Below are 15,336 nucleotides of genomic sequence, written 5' to 3' on the forward strand. Positions count from 1 at the left end.
ACCATAATCACGTAAGAAATGGTTTGATATCAAACTCTTGATTCAGATCTTTAGGAGACATGGCAGACAAACGGTAATTCCAATGCAATTCTCTTCTCACTAATAGATGATCAGTATTTCCACACCGCCTAGGACTCTAAACATGTTCTATACCAACACCAAGAGAGCTGATGTTGTGACGAGCCTCAGTCTGGTGAGAACATTGTGGTGACATCACAAAAGATGTTCCCAAAACACTAAAACTGTCCAGTTGTGCGAATGATTCTACAATGTGCCTTTTAGAGTGCAAAAAACATTCACCTGATGTTACAGGAATGTTCCCAGAACACTGTTCTTTAAAGGTTTCCAGAATGTTTCATTAGGTTTTGGTAACATTGTGGGGACATGACAATAAATATTTTGGCAAAACACAGAAACTGTCCAGTTGTGCTGACATTCAAATAATGTTTGTCTCAGTGTCCACAAAACATTCCTTTTATGTTGCAAGAATGTTTACAGAACAGCCATTCAAATATATTTAAAGGATACCAGAACATGTACTTAGGTTGTGGGAACAGTGTGGGTACATTAGAAGAGATAGGTTCCCAAAACACAAAATATGCTCAGTTGTGATGGCTTTTATGCAATGCTTAAGTTAAGTTGCACCGAACATTTCTTTAATTTTGTAATAATGAAATAAGTACGTTTATATGATGTTCAATTTCATAGCTTATTTGTTTTAGGTTTAACATAACATTCCATTGATGTTCACGCAGTATACATTTGACCTTGTCTTGGAGGTCTTCAGAACATTTAAAAAATATATATATTTAAGTTTCACCTAATATTACCACAACATTCTCAGCATAGCAAATTAAAGCAGATTGGAATACATCCCCATTATTTCTCTCCAGATTTAATGGCAATTCTTATTTGAGGACTGCATTGTAGGTGATTTCGAGACACATGCCATTTTACTTTCATTTATAGGATATTTGAACAGCATTTACTCACACAAATACAACCATATACTGTATTTTATGCTTCATATGTTGAGTCTGCACATGTGGGGTTTAGAATTTGCAATGTTTGGGTCCCAAGCCAGGTCTTTTATCCTCTGCGCCACCAGGGAAGCTTTCTTGCATATATTTTTATTTTATATATAAGTAGCCACATGGCAGTATGGTCAATAAGGAATTCCAGGATTCCTTTTTAGTCTTTAGCCTGGTAACTGGGTTATTCACCATCCTCTTCATATACTGAGTACTTCTGGGCCCATATTTACAACGTATCCAAGACTATGAGTGCTGAGCAAGGATCATCATTATCATTTTTGCTTTTCAGATCACGATAATTAAGCAGGAGACCATATCAAGCGTCTTAAAATAGGAATGGTATCAGGTGCATTTAAAAAAAAAGTTGAACAGTCCATTTTTACACGTTTTATTTTTTACAGTTGGTCGAAATTCTGCATTTTTATTTATACGTCTGGACAAAATAAAGACATAGTATCTTTTAGTAGATTTTTAATTTTAAAAATTCAAAACAAAACATGGCACCCACTAAGGTCGATGTCCGCACCCCCTTGAAATTAACTAGCATAATACAAATAAAAATCCCCATAAAAATCTGTCAATTTAAACTCGAGATATGTCCACCGCATCCGCCTAAAAACTTCTGCAATTGTAGTGAAAGGTGACAGAGCTAGAGCTGTGTATTGTCAGACCACAGATGTCAGAGACATCTCGAAAATCGGGCTTCTCACTAAATCATCTGTAGTGTCCAAAAGGTTTGGACTACAAATTATGACCCCTCTCTGGAAAGAGGAGACTCTCATGAACACGATGGTGTCCTCTGAAGTCGATACATCCTCTCCGCCAACTTCTGTCTGTAGCGTCCGAACAGTTTGTGATACACACTAATATGACCCGTGTGGGAAGGTGAGACTCTCAAGAAGACATACACTATATATACTAACGTATGTGGACACCCATTCATCTAGTGGATTCGGCTATTTCAGCCACACCCATTGTTGACAGGTATATAAAATCGAGCATACAGCCATGCAATCTCCATAGACAAACATTGGCAGTAGAATGGCCTTTCTGAAGATCTCAGTGACTTTCAACATGGCACCATCATAGGATGCCACCTTTCCAACAAGTCATTTCATCAAATTTCTGCCCTGCTAGAGCTGCCCCGGTCAACTGTAAAATTGGCAAACATTTTTTGCTTTGTCATTATGTGGTATTGTGGGAAGAATGAAGAGGAGAAAAAAACTATTGAATCCATTTCAGAATAATGCTGTAACGTAACAAAATGTGGAAAAGGGGTCTGAATACTTCCAACATAGTATAATGCATGATGCACACAAATATCCCTTGCCAATGCCCACATTGACTGTCTCAATGGCAAAACAATAAACAATGCACACTCCTCATATCAAGGTTAGTGTTATTCAGAGTGCATATTGTGTGTTAACAAAACCAATGCCTGCCCGCACAATTGACATACACTGTATGAATACAATACACCGTTTGAAGGGCTGCAATGAAAGCCTGAGGGAATGGCTGAGGAAGCAGAGACATGGCAAGCTCTGAGGGGCTGCGGTCTGATTACAGGGACTGAGGTGCTGAAGGGTTGTGGTCCTGGAAGGCAGGAGATAATAGAGCCTCTTCTAGGAGAAGAGATCGGTAAGGGAAGGGCCGCTCTCTGGGTCCTGCTGGGAAGGAGTTGATATGATGATGGGCAGTTGGAGATGGACACATCATTGTGAGGGAGATACTGCAGTGTTGACCAGGGTTGGGGTCAATGCCATTTTAATTCAGTCAATTTAGAAATGAACTGATTTTTTTTTTTTTTATCCTGCTGAATGAGTTGAAGTCAGAAGTTTACATACACCTTCGCCAAATACATTTAAACACAGTTTTTCACAATTCCTGACATTTAATCCTAGTAAAAATTCCATTTTAGGTAAGTTAGTATCACCACTTTATTTTAAGAATGTGAAATGTCAGAATAATAGTAGAGAGAATTATTTATTTCAGCTTTTATTTATTTCATCACATTCCCAGTGGGTCAGAAGTTTACATACACTCAATTAGTATTTGGTGGCATTGTCTATAAATTGTTTAACTTGTGTCAAGCGTTTCGGGTAGCCTTCCACAAGCTTCCCACAATAAGTTGGGTGAATTTTGGTCCATTCCTCCTGACAAAGCTGGTGTTACTGAGTCAGGTTTGTAGGCCTCCTTACACGCTTTTTCAGTTCTGCCCGCACATTTTCTATAGGATTGCAGTCAGGGCTTTGTGATGGCCACTCCAATACCTTGACTTTGCTGTCCTTAAGCCATTTTGCCAAAACTTTGGAAGTATGCTTGGGGTCATTGTCCATTTGGAAGACCCATTTGCGACCAAGCTTTAACTTCCTGACTAATGTCTTGAGATGTTGCTTCAATATATCCACATGATTTTCCCTCCTCATGATGCCATCTATTTTGTGAAGTGCACTAGTCCCTCCTGCAAGCAAAGCACCCCCACAACATGATGCTACCACCCCCGTGCTTCACGGTTGGGATCGTGTTCTTCGGCTTGCAAGCCTCCCCCTTTTTCCTCTAAACATTAAGATGGTCATTATGGCAAAACAGTTCTATTTTTGTTTCATCAGACCAGAGGACATTTCTCCAAAAAGTATGATCTTTGTTTCCATGTGCAGTTGCAAACCGTAGTCTGGCTTTTTTATGTCAGTTTTGGAGCAGTGGCTTCTTCCTTGCTGAGCGGCCTTTCAGGTTATGTTGATATAGGACTCGTTTTACTGTGGATATATATACTTTTGTATGTGTGTTCACAAGGTCCTTTGCTGCTGTTCTGGGATTGATTTGCACTTTTCGCACCAAAGTACATTCATCTCTAGGAGACAGACTGTGTCTCCTTCCTGAGTGGTATGACGGCTGCGTGGTCCCATGGTGTTTAAACTTGCATACTATTGTTTGTACAGATGAACGCGGTACCTTCAGGCATTTGGAAATTGCTCCCAAGGAAGAACCAGACTTGTGGCGGTCTACAATTGTTTTTCTGAGGTCTTGGCTGATTTCTTTGGATTTTCCCATGATGTCAAGCAAAGAGGCACTGAGTTTGAAGGTAGGCCTTGAAATACATCCACAGGTACACCTCGAATTGACTCAAATTATGTCAACTAGCCTATCAGAAACTTCTAAAGCCATGACATGGTTTTCTGGAATTTTCCAAGCTGTTTAAAGGAACAGTCAACTTAGTGTATGTAAACTTCTGACCCACTGGAATTGTGATACAGTGAATAAGTGAAATAATCTGTCTTTAAACAATTGTTGGAAAAATTACTTGTGTCATGCACAAAGTAGATATCCTAACCAACTTGCCAAAACTATAGTTTGTTAACAAGAAATTTGTGGAATGATTGAAAAACTACTTTTGTGACTCCAACCTAAGTATATGTAAACTTCCAACTCCAACTGGACTGAAATTGATTAAACTCTGGTCTAAGTTTTTGTATATTCAAATTGGTGTAGGTCTACAGTTTTCATTTTTGGAAACTGTTCAGTTTGGCAAAGGCACTAATTGTTGTTTGAAGGAATGCCTGCGTCTTGTCTTTCCTTTGCCTCCCACATATCTGTAATACATTTTTCTGATTCCTCTGGTACTCAAAGTTTCATAAAGGAGACATGTTTGCAAGCGTTTTAATCAGATTTCACAGATCAGTGTGTCATCATGGTCTTTCATGTGACTTAAACCTTGTACTTTTGGCCCATTTTTTGGTGTGGGAGTTTGATGTTGTACTGTAGGATATAATGTTGCTTTATGATGCTAGCCCAAAGCTTTCTTGATGAGCCAGATATGGACCTTATCCCTTCTTCAAAGAATGTAGAGTCTATTTCCCTCAAACTGTGCCAAAATCAATTATTACAAAGCCAAAATTCAAATCCAACCCATAAGAAAAACCATCAATCTTCTCTGGAACATAAATCCAAACCGAACTGAGAAATGCTAAACATTCTCCTCTCTAGATGATCAAGGACATAGATATACTGGCATTGCAAGCACCTCGCAGACAAAGCCAGAACAAAGTGAGCATTGCGAGACTATCTTGCTGGGCTAGCTACATACATTCACAAAAATGACCTTTGTATCTACAGAGGTGTTTTCAGGGGGAATATGGGATTTTCAGAGAGGATCATGGATATGGAGGAAGCTGTCATGTTAAGTATTCATCCAAAACTCTCAGGGAGAAGAAATGTGTAATTATCATGTAACATATGTAAGTATCATGATAATTGTCAGAGAAAAAGGCAACAAATCTCTAAAATATCAGTGTATGTTTGGACCATGAACTTTCATCCTAAAGACTGAAGGATTTACTGTAGATTGTGGAATATTTTCACAAAAGACTCAGCTGTGAAACACTGCTGACCCCTCATGGTCAGTTCAAAGTTCAACACCATGTCTATGACGACTAATCCAAAGGAAGATGGCCTGACTGACACACCAGCAACGCCACATACATTTACATATTAGTAATTTAGTAGACGCGCTTATCCAGAGCGTTTTACAGGAGCAATTAGGATGAACTGTCTTGCTCAAGGGCACAACGGATCGGTGATACTCCAACACTATTAACCGTTATGCTACACGCCACTACCTAGAGATAATGGCTTTATGTTCGGTGGCATTCAATGACATCCTGAAGCTCATTGCATCCTAGAAAAGATTAAACACTTTCTCTTAAATGGAAATAGCAGATTTGACCCTATCATTAAAAGATAAGAATCAATTATTGGAGGATGAATCCGAATCAGATTGAGCATGTGATTGAGGAAACAAGAGCAAATTATGAATCTAAAAAACAATCAATAGGAGAATGACAAGAACAATGCACCCTCTAAATTCACCACGACCATTTCATGGCTTATTTTCCACACGAAGGCACTTCTGGTGCACCACGCAATTAATCTTGTGACAAATGTTCCATACACATTATTACTGAAATATTTAACAGGAGAATTCATCTTTCCACATATTATCCTCCAGTACGTGCTAATTGAATGTGGGTAGAGGTCAGCCCAACCCTCAAACCCACTTCATTATCACAACACTTCTCATGCTCTACTGGGACAAACAAAAAAAGGGAAAGTACAAAATACGTCATTTGACAAAGGACTCACATCTCCGGGAAACAGATTTTTATTGTATAAAGAGTTGTAGTCCTACATTTCTTTCACATAGAGGTAGCTGCAGTAGGGTCAAAACAAAGCAGTAACAGCCCATTCAGGAGTCTCGCTCAGTTAGCCCAAATGGACACAATGTCCATCTGCCTATAGTCCACTGTTTATAAGACATCTATAGAAAGTCTGACCCTGTGCATCTTCTAGCTGTCTCAGCAGACTCTCCTTTCTTACCAGGGCATTGAGGCTGACACAGCGAGACATCAGGCCGGCAGAGGACATTGTGTATGTAGGTCACCCAGCGACCTGTGTCGTATCGTGTGACAGCCACAGCGGTCATTGTCCCTGTGCTGTAGTGCCGGCCGCCCAGCGGGAGGTGGGATAGGGATTAGAGTGGACAGACCACGGTGGGGCTGAGCACAGAGGCCCCCAACACGTCAGCATGAACTTTCTCATTTCCTCCCTTAACGACTTTGACATTATCAGGCCAGGCAGTGCAATGTCCAGCCGCATTACTCTCACCGGGCTTACATTATTCAGAATGGCCGGAATGGTGAAGGGATACTGTAAGAGGCAGTACTAGGGTTCAGATGACTGGAGAAACAACATGGTGAAGGGATAGGAGGCAGTACTAGGGTTCAGATGACAACATGGTGAAGGGATAGGAGGCAGTACTAGGGTTCAGATGACTGGAGAGACAACATGGTGAAGGGATAGGAGGTAGTACTAGGGTTCAGATGACTGGAGAGACAACATGGTGAAGGGATAGGAGGCAGTACTAGGGTTCAGATGACTGGAGAAACAACATGGTGAAGGGATAGGAGGCAGTACTAGGGTTCAGATGACTGGAGAAACAACATGGTGAAGGGATAGGAGGTAGTACTAGGGTTCAGATGACTGGAGAGACAACATGGTGAAGGGATAGGAGGTAGTACTAGGGTTCAGATGACTGGAGAGACAACATGGTGAAGGGATAGGAGGCAGAACTAGGGTTCAGATGACAACATGGTGAAGGGATAGGAGGCAGTACTAGGGTTCAGATGACTGGAGAGACAACATGGTGAAGGGATAGGAGGCAGTACTAGGGTTCAGATGACTGGAGAGACAACATGGTGAAGGGATAGGAGGCAGTACTAGGGTTCAGATGACTGGAGAGACAACATGGTGAAGGGATAGGAGGCAGTACTAGGGTTCAGATGACTGGAGAGACGACATGGTGAAGGGATAGGAGGCAGAACTAGGGTTCAGATGACAACATGGTGAAGGGATAGGAGGCAGTACTAGGGTTCAGATGACTGGAGAGACAACATGGTGAAGGGATAGGAGGCAGTACTAGGGTTCAGATGACTGGAGAGACAACATGGTGAAGGGATAGGAGGCAGTACTAGGGTTCAGATGACTGGAGAGACAACATGGTGAAGGGATAGGAGGCAGAACTAGGGTTCAGATGACAACATGGTGAAGGGATAGGAGGCAGTACTAGGGTTCAGATGACTGGAGAGACAACATGGTGAAGGGATAGGAGGCAGAACTAGGGTTCAGATGACAACATGGTGAAGGGATAGGAGGCAGTACTAGGGTTCAGATGACTGGAGAGACAACATGGTGAAGGGATAGGAGGCAGTACTAGGGTTCAGATGACAACATGGTGAAGGGATAGGAGGCAGTACTAGGGTTCAGATGACAACATGGTGAAGGGATAGGAGGCAGTACTAGGGTTCAGATGACTGGAGAAACAACATGGTGAAGGGATAGGAGGCAGTACTAGGGTTCAGATGACTGGAGAAACAACATGGTGAAGGGATAGGAGGCAGTACTAGGGTTCAGATGACAACATGGTGAAGGGATAGGAGGCAGTACTAGGGTTCAGATGACTGGAGAAACAACATGGTGAAGGGATAGGAGGCAGAACTAGGGTTCAGATGACAACATGGTGAAGGGATAGGAGGCAGTACTAGGGTTCAGATGACTGGAGAGACAACATGGTGAAGGGATAGGAGGCAGTACTAGGGTTCAGATGACTGGAGAGACAACATGGTGAAGGGATAGGAGGCAGTACTAGGGTTCAGATGACTGGAGAAACAACATGGTGAAGGGATAGGAGGCAGTACTAGGGTTCAGATGACTGGAGAAACAACATGGTGAAGGGATAGGAGGCAGTACTAGGGTTCAGATGACAACATGGTGAAGGGATAGGAGGCAGTACTAGGTTCAGATGACAACATGGTGAAGGGATAGGAGGCAGTACTAGGGTTCAGATGACTGGAACATGGTGAAGGGATAGGAGGCAGTACTAGGGTTCAGATGACAACATGGTGAAGGGATAGGAGGCAGTACTAGGGTTCAGATGACTGGAGAGACAACATGGTGAAGGGATAGGAGGCAGTACTAGGGTTCAGATGACTGGAGAAACAACATGGTGAAGGGATAGGAGGCAGTACTAGGGTTCAGATGACTGGAGAAACAACATGGTGAAGGGATAGGAGGCAGTACTAGGGTTCAGATGACAACATGGTGAAGGGATAGGAGGCAGTACTAGGGTTCAGATGACTGGAGAGACAACATGGTGAAGGGATAGGAGGCAGTACTAGGGTTCAGATGACTGGAGAGACAACATGGTGAAGGGATAGGAGGCAGTACTAGGGTTCAGATGACTGGAGAGACAACATGGTGAAGGGATAGGAGGCAGTACTAGGGTTCAGATGACTGGAGAAACAACATGGTGAAGGGATAGGAGGCAGTACTAGGGTTCAGATGACAACATGGTGAAGGGATAGGAGGCAGTACTAGGGTTCAGATGACTGGAGAGACAACATGGTGAAGGGATAGGAGGCAGTACTAGGGTTCAGATGACTGGAGAGACAACATGGTGAAGGGATAGGAGGCAGTACTAGGGTTCAGATGACTGGAGAGACAACATGGTGAAGGGATAGGAGGCAGTACTAGGGTTCAGATGACTGGAGAGACAACATGGTGAAGGGATAGGAGGCAGTACTAGGGTTCAGATGACAACATGGTGAAGGGATAGGAGGCAGTACTAGGGTTCAGATGACTGGAGAAACAACATGGTGAAGGGATAGGAGGCAGTACTAGGGTTCAGATGACAACATGGTGAAGGGATAGGAGGCAGTACTAGGGTTCAGATGACTGGAGAGACAACATGGTGAAGGGATAGGAGGCAGTACTAGGGTTCAGATGACAACATGGTGAAGGGATAGGAGGCAGTACTAGGGTTCAGATGACAACATGGTGAAGGGATAGGAGGCAGTACTAGGGTTCAGATGACTGGAGAGACAACATGGTGAAGGGATAGGAGGCAGTACTAGGGTTCAGATGACAACATGGTGAAGGGATAGGAGGCAGTACTAGGGTTCAGATGACAACATGGTGAAGGGATAGGAGGCAGTACTAGGGTTCAGATGACTGGAGAGACAACATGGTGAAGGGATAGGAGGCAGTACTAGGGTTCAGATGACTGGAGAGACAACATGGTGAAGGGATAGGAGGCAGTACTAGGGTTCAGATGACTGGAGAAACAACATGGTGAAGGGATAGGAGGCAGTACTAGGGTTCAGATGACTGGAGAAACAACATGGTGAAGGGATAGGAGGCAGAACTAGGGTTCAGATGACAACATGGTGAAGGGATAGGAGGCAGTACTAGGGTTCAGATGACTGGAGAGACAACATGGTGAAGGGATAGGAGGCAGTACTAGGGTTCAGATGACTGGAGAGACAACATGGTGAAGGGATAGGAGGCAGTACTAGGGTTCAGATGACAACATGGTGAAGGGATAGGAGGCAGTACTAGGGTTCAGATGACTGGAGAGACAACATGGTGAAGGGATAGGAGGCAGTACTAGGGTTCAGATGACTGGAGACGACATGGTGAAGGGATAGGAAGCAGTACTAGGGTTCAGATGACTGGAGAGACAACATGGTGAAGGGATAGGAGGCAGTACTAGGGTTCAGATGACAACATGGTGAAGGGATAGGAGGCAGTACTAGGGTTCAGATGACTGGAGAGACAACATGGTGAAGGGATAGGAGGCAGTACTAGGGTTCAGATGACAACATGGTGAAGGGATAGGAGGCAGTACTAGGGTTCAGATGACTGGAGAGACAACATGGTGAAGGGATAGGAGGCAGTACTAGGGTTCAGATGACTGGAGAAACAACATGGTGAAGGGATAGGAGGCAGTACTAGGGTTCAGATGACTGGAGAAACAACATGGTGAAGGGATAGGAGGCAGAACTAGGTTCAGATGACTGGAACATGGTGAAGGGATAGGAGGCAGTACTAGGGTTCAGATGACTGGAGAGACAACATGATGAAGGGATAGGAGGCAGAACTAGGGTTCAGATGACAACATGGTGAAGGGATAGGAGGCAGTACTAGGGTTCAGATGACTGGAGAGACAACATGGTGAAGGGATAGGAGGCAGAACTAGGGTTCAGATGACTGGAGAGACGACATGGTGAAGGGATAGGAGGCAGAACTAGGGTTCAGATGACTGGAGAAACAACATGGTGAAGGGATAGGAGGCAGTACTAGGGTTCAGATGACTGGAGAGACAACATGGTGAAGGGATAGGAGGCAGTACTAGGGTTCAGATGACTGGAGAACATGGTGAAGGGATAGGAGGCAGTACTAGGGTTCAGATGACAACATGGTGAAGGGATAGGAGGCAGTACTAGGGTTCAGATGACTGGAGAGACAACATGGTGAAGGGATAGGAGGCAGTACTAGGGTTCAGATGACTGGAGAAACAACATGGTGAAGGGATAGGAGGCAGTACTAGGGTTCAGATGACTGGAGAAACAACATGGTGAAGGGATAGGAGGCAGTACTAGGGTTCAGATGACTGGAGAGACAACATGGTGAAGGGATAGGAGGCAGTACTAGGGTTCAGATGACTGGAGAAACAACATGGTGAAGGGATAGGAGGCAGTACTAGGGTTCAGATGACTGGAGAGACAACATGGTGAAGGGATAGGAGGCAGTACTAGGGTTCAGATGACTGGAGAGACAACATGGTGAAGGGATAGGAGGCAGTACTAGGGTTCAGATGACTGGAGAGACAACATGGTGAAGGGATAGGAGGCAGTACTAGGGTTCAGATGACTGGAGAAACAACATGGTGAAGGGATAGGAGGCAGTACTAGGGTTCAGATGACTGGAGAGACAACATGGTGAAGGGATAGGAGGCAGTACTAGGGTTCAGATGACTGGAGAGACAACATGGTGAAGGGATAGGAGGCAGTACTAGGGTTCAGATGACTGGAGAAACAACATGGTGAAGGGATAGGAGGCAGTACTAGGGTTCAGATGACTGGAGAGACAACATGGTGAAGGGATAGGAGGTAGTACTAGGGTTCAGATGACTGGAGAGACAACATGGTGAAGGGATAGGAGGCAGTACTAGGGTTCAGATGACTGGAGAAACAACATGGTGAAGGGATAGGAGGCAGTACTAGGGTTCAGATGACAACATGGTGAAGGGATAGGAGGCAGTACTAGGGTTCAGATGACTGGAGAGACAACATGGTGAAGGGATAGGAGGCAGAACTAGGGTTCAGATGACTGGAGAGACAACATGGTGAAGGGATAGGAGGCAGTACTAGGGTTCAGATGACAACATGGTGAAGGGATAGGAGGCAGTACTAGGGTTCAGATGACTGGAGAAACAACATGGTGAAGGGATAGGAGGCAGTACTAGGGTTCAGATGACTGGAGAGACAACATGGTGAAGGGATAGGAGGCAGTACTAGGGTTCAGATGACTGGAGAGACAACATGGTGAAGGGATAGGAGGCAGTACTAGGGTTCAGATGACTGGAGAGACAACATGGTGAAGGGATAGGAGGCAGTACTAGGGTTCAGATGACAACATGGTGAAGGGATAGGAGGCAGTACTAGGGTTCAGATGACTGGAGAAACAACATGGTGAAGGGATAGGAGGCAGTACTAGGGTTCAGATGACTGGAGAGACAACATGGTGAAGGGATAGGAGGCAGTACTAGGGTTCAGATGACTGGAGAGACAACATGGTGAAGGGATAGGAGGCAGTACTAGGGTTCAGATGACTGGAGAGACAACATGGTGAAGGGATAGGAGGCAGTACTAGGGTTCAGATGACTGGAGAGACAACATGGTGAAGGGATAGAGGCAGAACTAGGGTTCAGATGACAACATGGTGAAGGGATAGGAGGCAGTACTAGGGTTCAGATGACTGGAGAAACAACATGGTGAAGGGATAGGAGGCAGTACTAGGGTTCAGATGACTGGAGAGACAACATGGTGAAGGGATAGGAGGCAGAACTAGGGTTCAGATGACTGGAGAGACAACATGGTGAAGGGATAGGAGGCAGTACTAGGGTTCAGATGACTGGAGAGACAACATGGTGAAGGGATAGGAGGCAGTACTAGGGTTCAGATGACTGGAGAAACAACATGGTGAAGGGATAGGAGGCAGAACTAGGGTTCAGATGACTGGAGAGACAACATGGTGAAGGGATAGGAGGCAGTACTAGGGTTCAGATGACTGGAGAGACAACATGGTGAAGGGATAGGAGGCAGTACTAGGGTTCAGATGACTGGAGAAACAACATGGTGAAGGGATAGGAGGCAGTACTAGGGTTCAGATGACTGGAGAAACAACATGGTGAAGGGATAGGAGGCAGTACTAGGGTTCAGATGACTGGAGAAACAACATGGTGAAGGGATAGGAGGCAGTACTAGGGTTCAGATGACTGGAGAAACAACATGGTGAAGGGATAGGAGGCAGTACTAGGGTTCAGATGACAACATGGTGAAGGGATAGGAGGCAGTACTAGGGTTCAGATGACTGGAGAGACAACATGGTGAAGGGATAGGAGGCAGAACTAGGGTTCAGATGACAACATGGTGAAGGGATAGGAGGCAGTACTAGGGTTCAGATGACTGGAGAGACAACATGGTGAAGGGATAGGAGGCAGTACTAGGGTTCAGATGACAACATGGTGAAGGGATAGGAGGCAGTACTAGGGTTCAGATGACTGGAGAGACAACATGGTGAAGGGATAGGAGGCAGTACTAGGGTTCAGATGACTGGAGAGACAACATGGTGAAGGGATAGGAGGCAGAACTAGGGTTCAGATGACAACATGGTGAAGGGATAGGAGGCAGTACTAGGGTTCAGATGACTGGAGAGACAACATGGTGAAGGGATAGGAGGCAGTACTAGGGTTCAGATGACTGGAGAAACAACATGGTGAAGGGATAGGAGGCAGAACTAGGGTTCAGATGACAACATGGTGAAGGGATAGGAGGCAGTACTAGGGTTCAGATGACTGGAGAGACAACATGGTGAAGGGATAGGAGGCAGAACTAGGGTTCAGATGACAACATGGTGAAGGGATAGGAGGCAGTACTAGGGTTCAGATGACTGGAGAGACAACATGGTGAAGGGATAGGAGGCAGTACTAGGGTTCAGATGACTGGAGAGACAACATGGTGAAGGGATAGGAGGCAGTACTAGGGTTCAGATGACTGGAGAAACAACATGGTGAAGGGATAGGAGGCAGAACTAGGGTTCAGATGACAACATGGTGAAGGGATAGGAGGCAGTACTAGGGTTCAGATGACTGGAGAGACAACATGGTGAAGGGATAGGAGGCAGAACTAGGGTTCAGATGACTGGAGAGACAACATGGTGAAGGGATAGGAGGCAGTACTAGGGTTCAGATGACTGGAGAGACAACATGGTGAAGGGATAGGAGGCAGTACTAGGGTTCAGATGACTGGAGAAACAACATGGTGAAGGGATAGGAGGCAGTACTAGGGTTCAGATGACTGGAGAGACAACATGGTGAAGGGATAGGAGGCAGTACTAGGGTTCAGATGACTGGAGAGACAACATGGTGAAGGGATAGGAGGCAGAACTAGGGTTCAGATGACTGGAGAGACAACATGGTGAAGGGATAGGAGGCAGTACTAGGGTTCAGATGACTGGAGAGACGACATGGTGAAGGGATAGGAAGCAGTACTAGGGTTCAGATGACTGGAGAGACAACATGGTGAAGGGATAGGAGGCAGTACTAGGGTTCAGATGACAACATGGTGAAGGGATAGGAGGCAGTACTAGGGTTCAGATGACTGGAGAGACAACATGGTGAAGGGATAGGAGGCAGTACTAGGGTTCAGATGACTGGAGAGACGACATGGTGAAGGGATAGGAGGCAGTACTAGGGTTCAGATGACAACATGGTGAAGGGATAGGAGGCAGTACTAGGGTTCAGATGACAACATGATGAAGGGATAGGAGGCAGTACTAGGGTTCAGATGACTGGAGAGACAACATGGTGAAGGGATAGGAGGCAGAACTAGGGTTCAGATGACTGGAGAGACGACATGGTGAAGGGATAGGAGGCAGTACTAGGGTTCAGATGACTGGAGAGACGACATGGTGAAGGGATAGGAGGCAGTACTAGGGTTCAGATGACTGGAGAGACAACATGGTGAAGGGATAGGAGGCAGTACTAGGGTTCAGATGACAACATGGTGAAGGGATAGGAGGCAGTACTAGGGTTCAGATGACAACATGGTGAAGGGATAGGAGGCAGTACTAGGGTTCAGATGACTGGAGAAACAATATGATGAAGGGATAGGAGGCAGTACTAGGGTTCAGATGACAACATGGTGAAGGGATAGGAGGCAGTACTAGGGTTCAGATGACTGGAGAGACAACATGGTGAAGGGATAGGAGGCAGTACTAGGGTTCAGATGACTGGAGAAACAACATGGTGAAGGGATAGGAGGCAGTACTAGGGTACACAACTGGAGAGACATGGTGAAGCAGTTGAAGTAGGTTTTGAATATATTCCTTTTGACTGACACTAAACCCCACAATTGTATTATACATTTCTGAAAGACATAACATAATGCACACTTGTTTACATGTTTGTTATTTAGCAGACACTCTTATCCAGAGCGACTTACATGAGGTATTAGGGCTAAGTGCCTTGCTCAAGTGCACAAAGAGATTTTCACCTAGCCGGCTCGAGGATTCGAACCAGTGACCTTTTCTGCAACAATGACCAAGTTCTCAAACTGTCTTGTCCCTTGAATATAAATGGAAAGACAGTGCTATCTAGTGTTCACAAATGGAAGCACATCTGACAAAC

At 44.9% G+C, this 15,336-nt stretch overlaps 1 long non-coding RNA gene across 7 annotated transcripts; it reads left to right on the plus strand.

Moving 5' to 3' along the window:
* The first annotated feature begins 5,003 nt into the window (after window positions 1–5,003).
* On the plus strand, window positions 5,004–14,809 carry LOC127907192 (uncharacterized). Of its 7 annotated transcripts, none has more exons than XR_008063643.1 (4): window positions 5,013–7,049; window positions 8,079–8,382; window positions 10,276–10,431; window positions 14,402–14,797. It is a non-coding gene; the product is annotated as an uncharacterized LOC127907192 (long non-coding RNA). The 7 variants fall into 7 exon arrangements; XR_008063632.1 differs by having other exon boundaries at window positions 5,014–7,049; window positions 10,233–10,431; window positions 14,402–14,809; XR_008063672.1 differs by having other exon boundaries at window positions 6,784–6,893; window positions 8,174–8,382; window positions 10,233–10,431.
* The last annotated feature ends 527 nt before the right edge of the window (window positions 14,810–15,336 follow it).

The sequence above is a fragment of the Oncorhynchus keta genome, chromosome 1 (assembly GCF_023373465.1).
Source record: "Oncorhynchus keta strain PuntledgeMale-10-30-2019 chromosome 1, Oket_V2, whole genome shotgun sequence".
Classification (NCBI taxonomy): domain Eukaryota; kingdom Metazoa; phylum Chordata; class Actinopteri; order Salmoniformes; family Salmonidae; genus Oncorhynchus; species Oncorhynchus keta.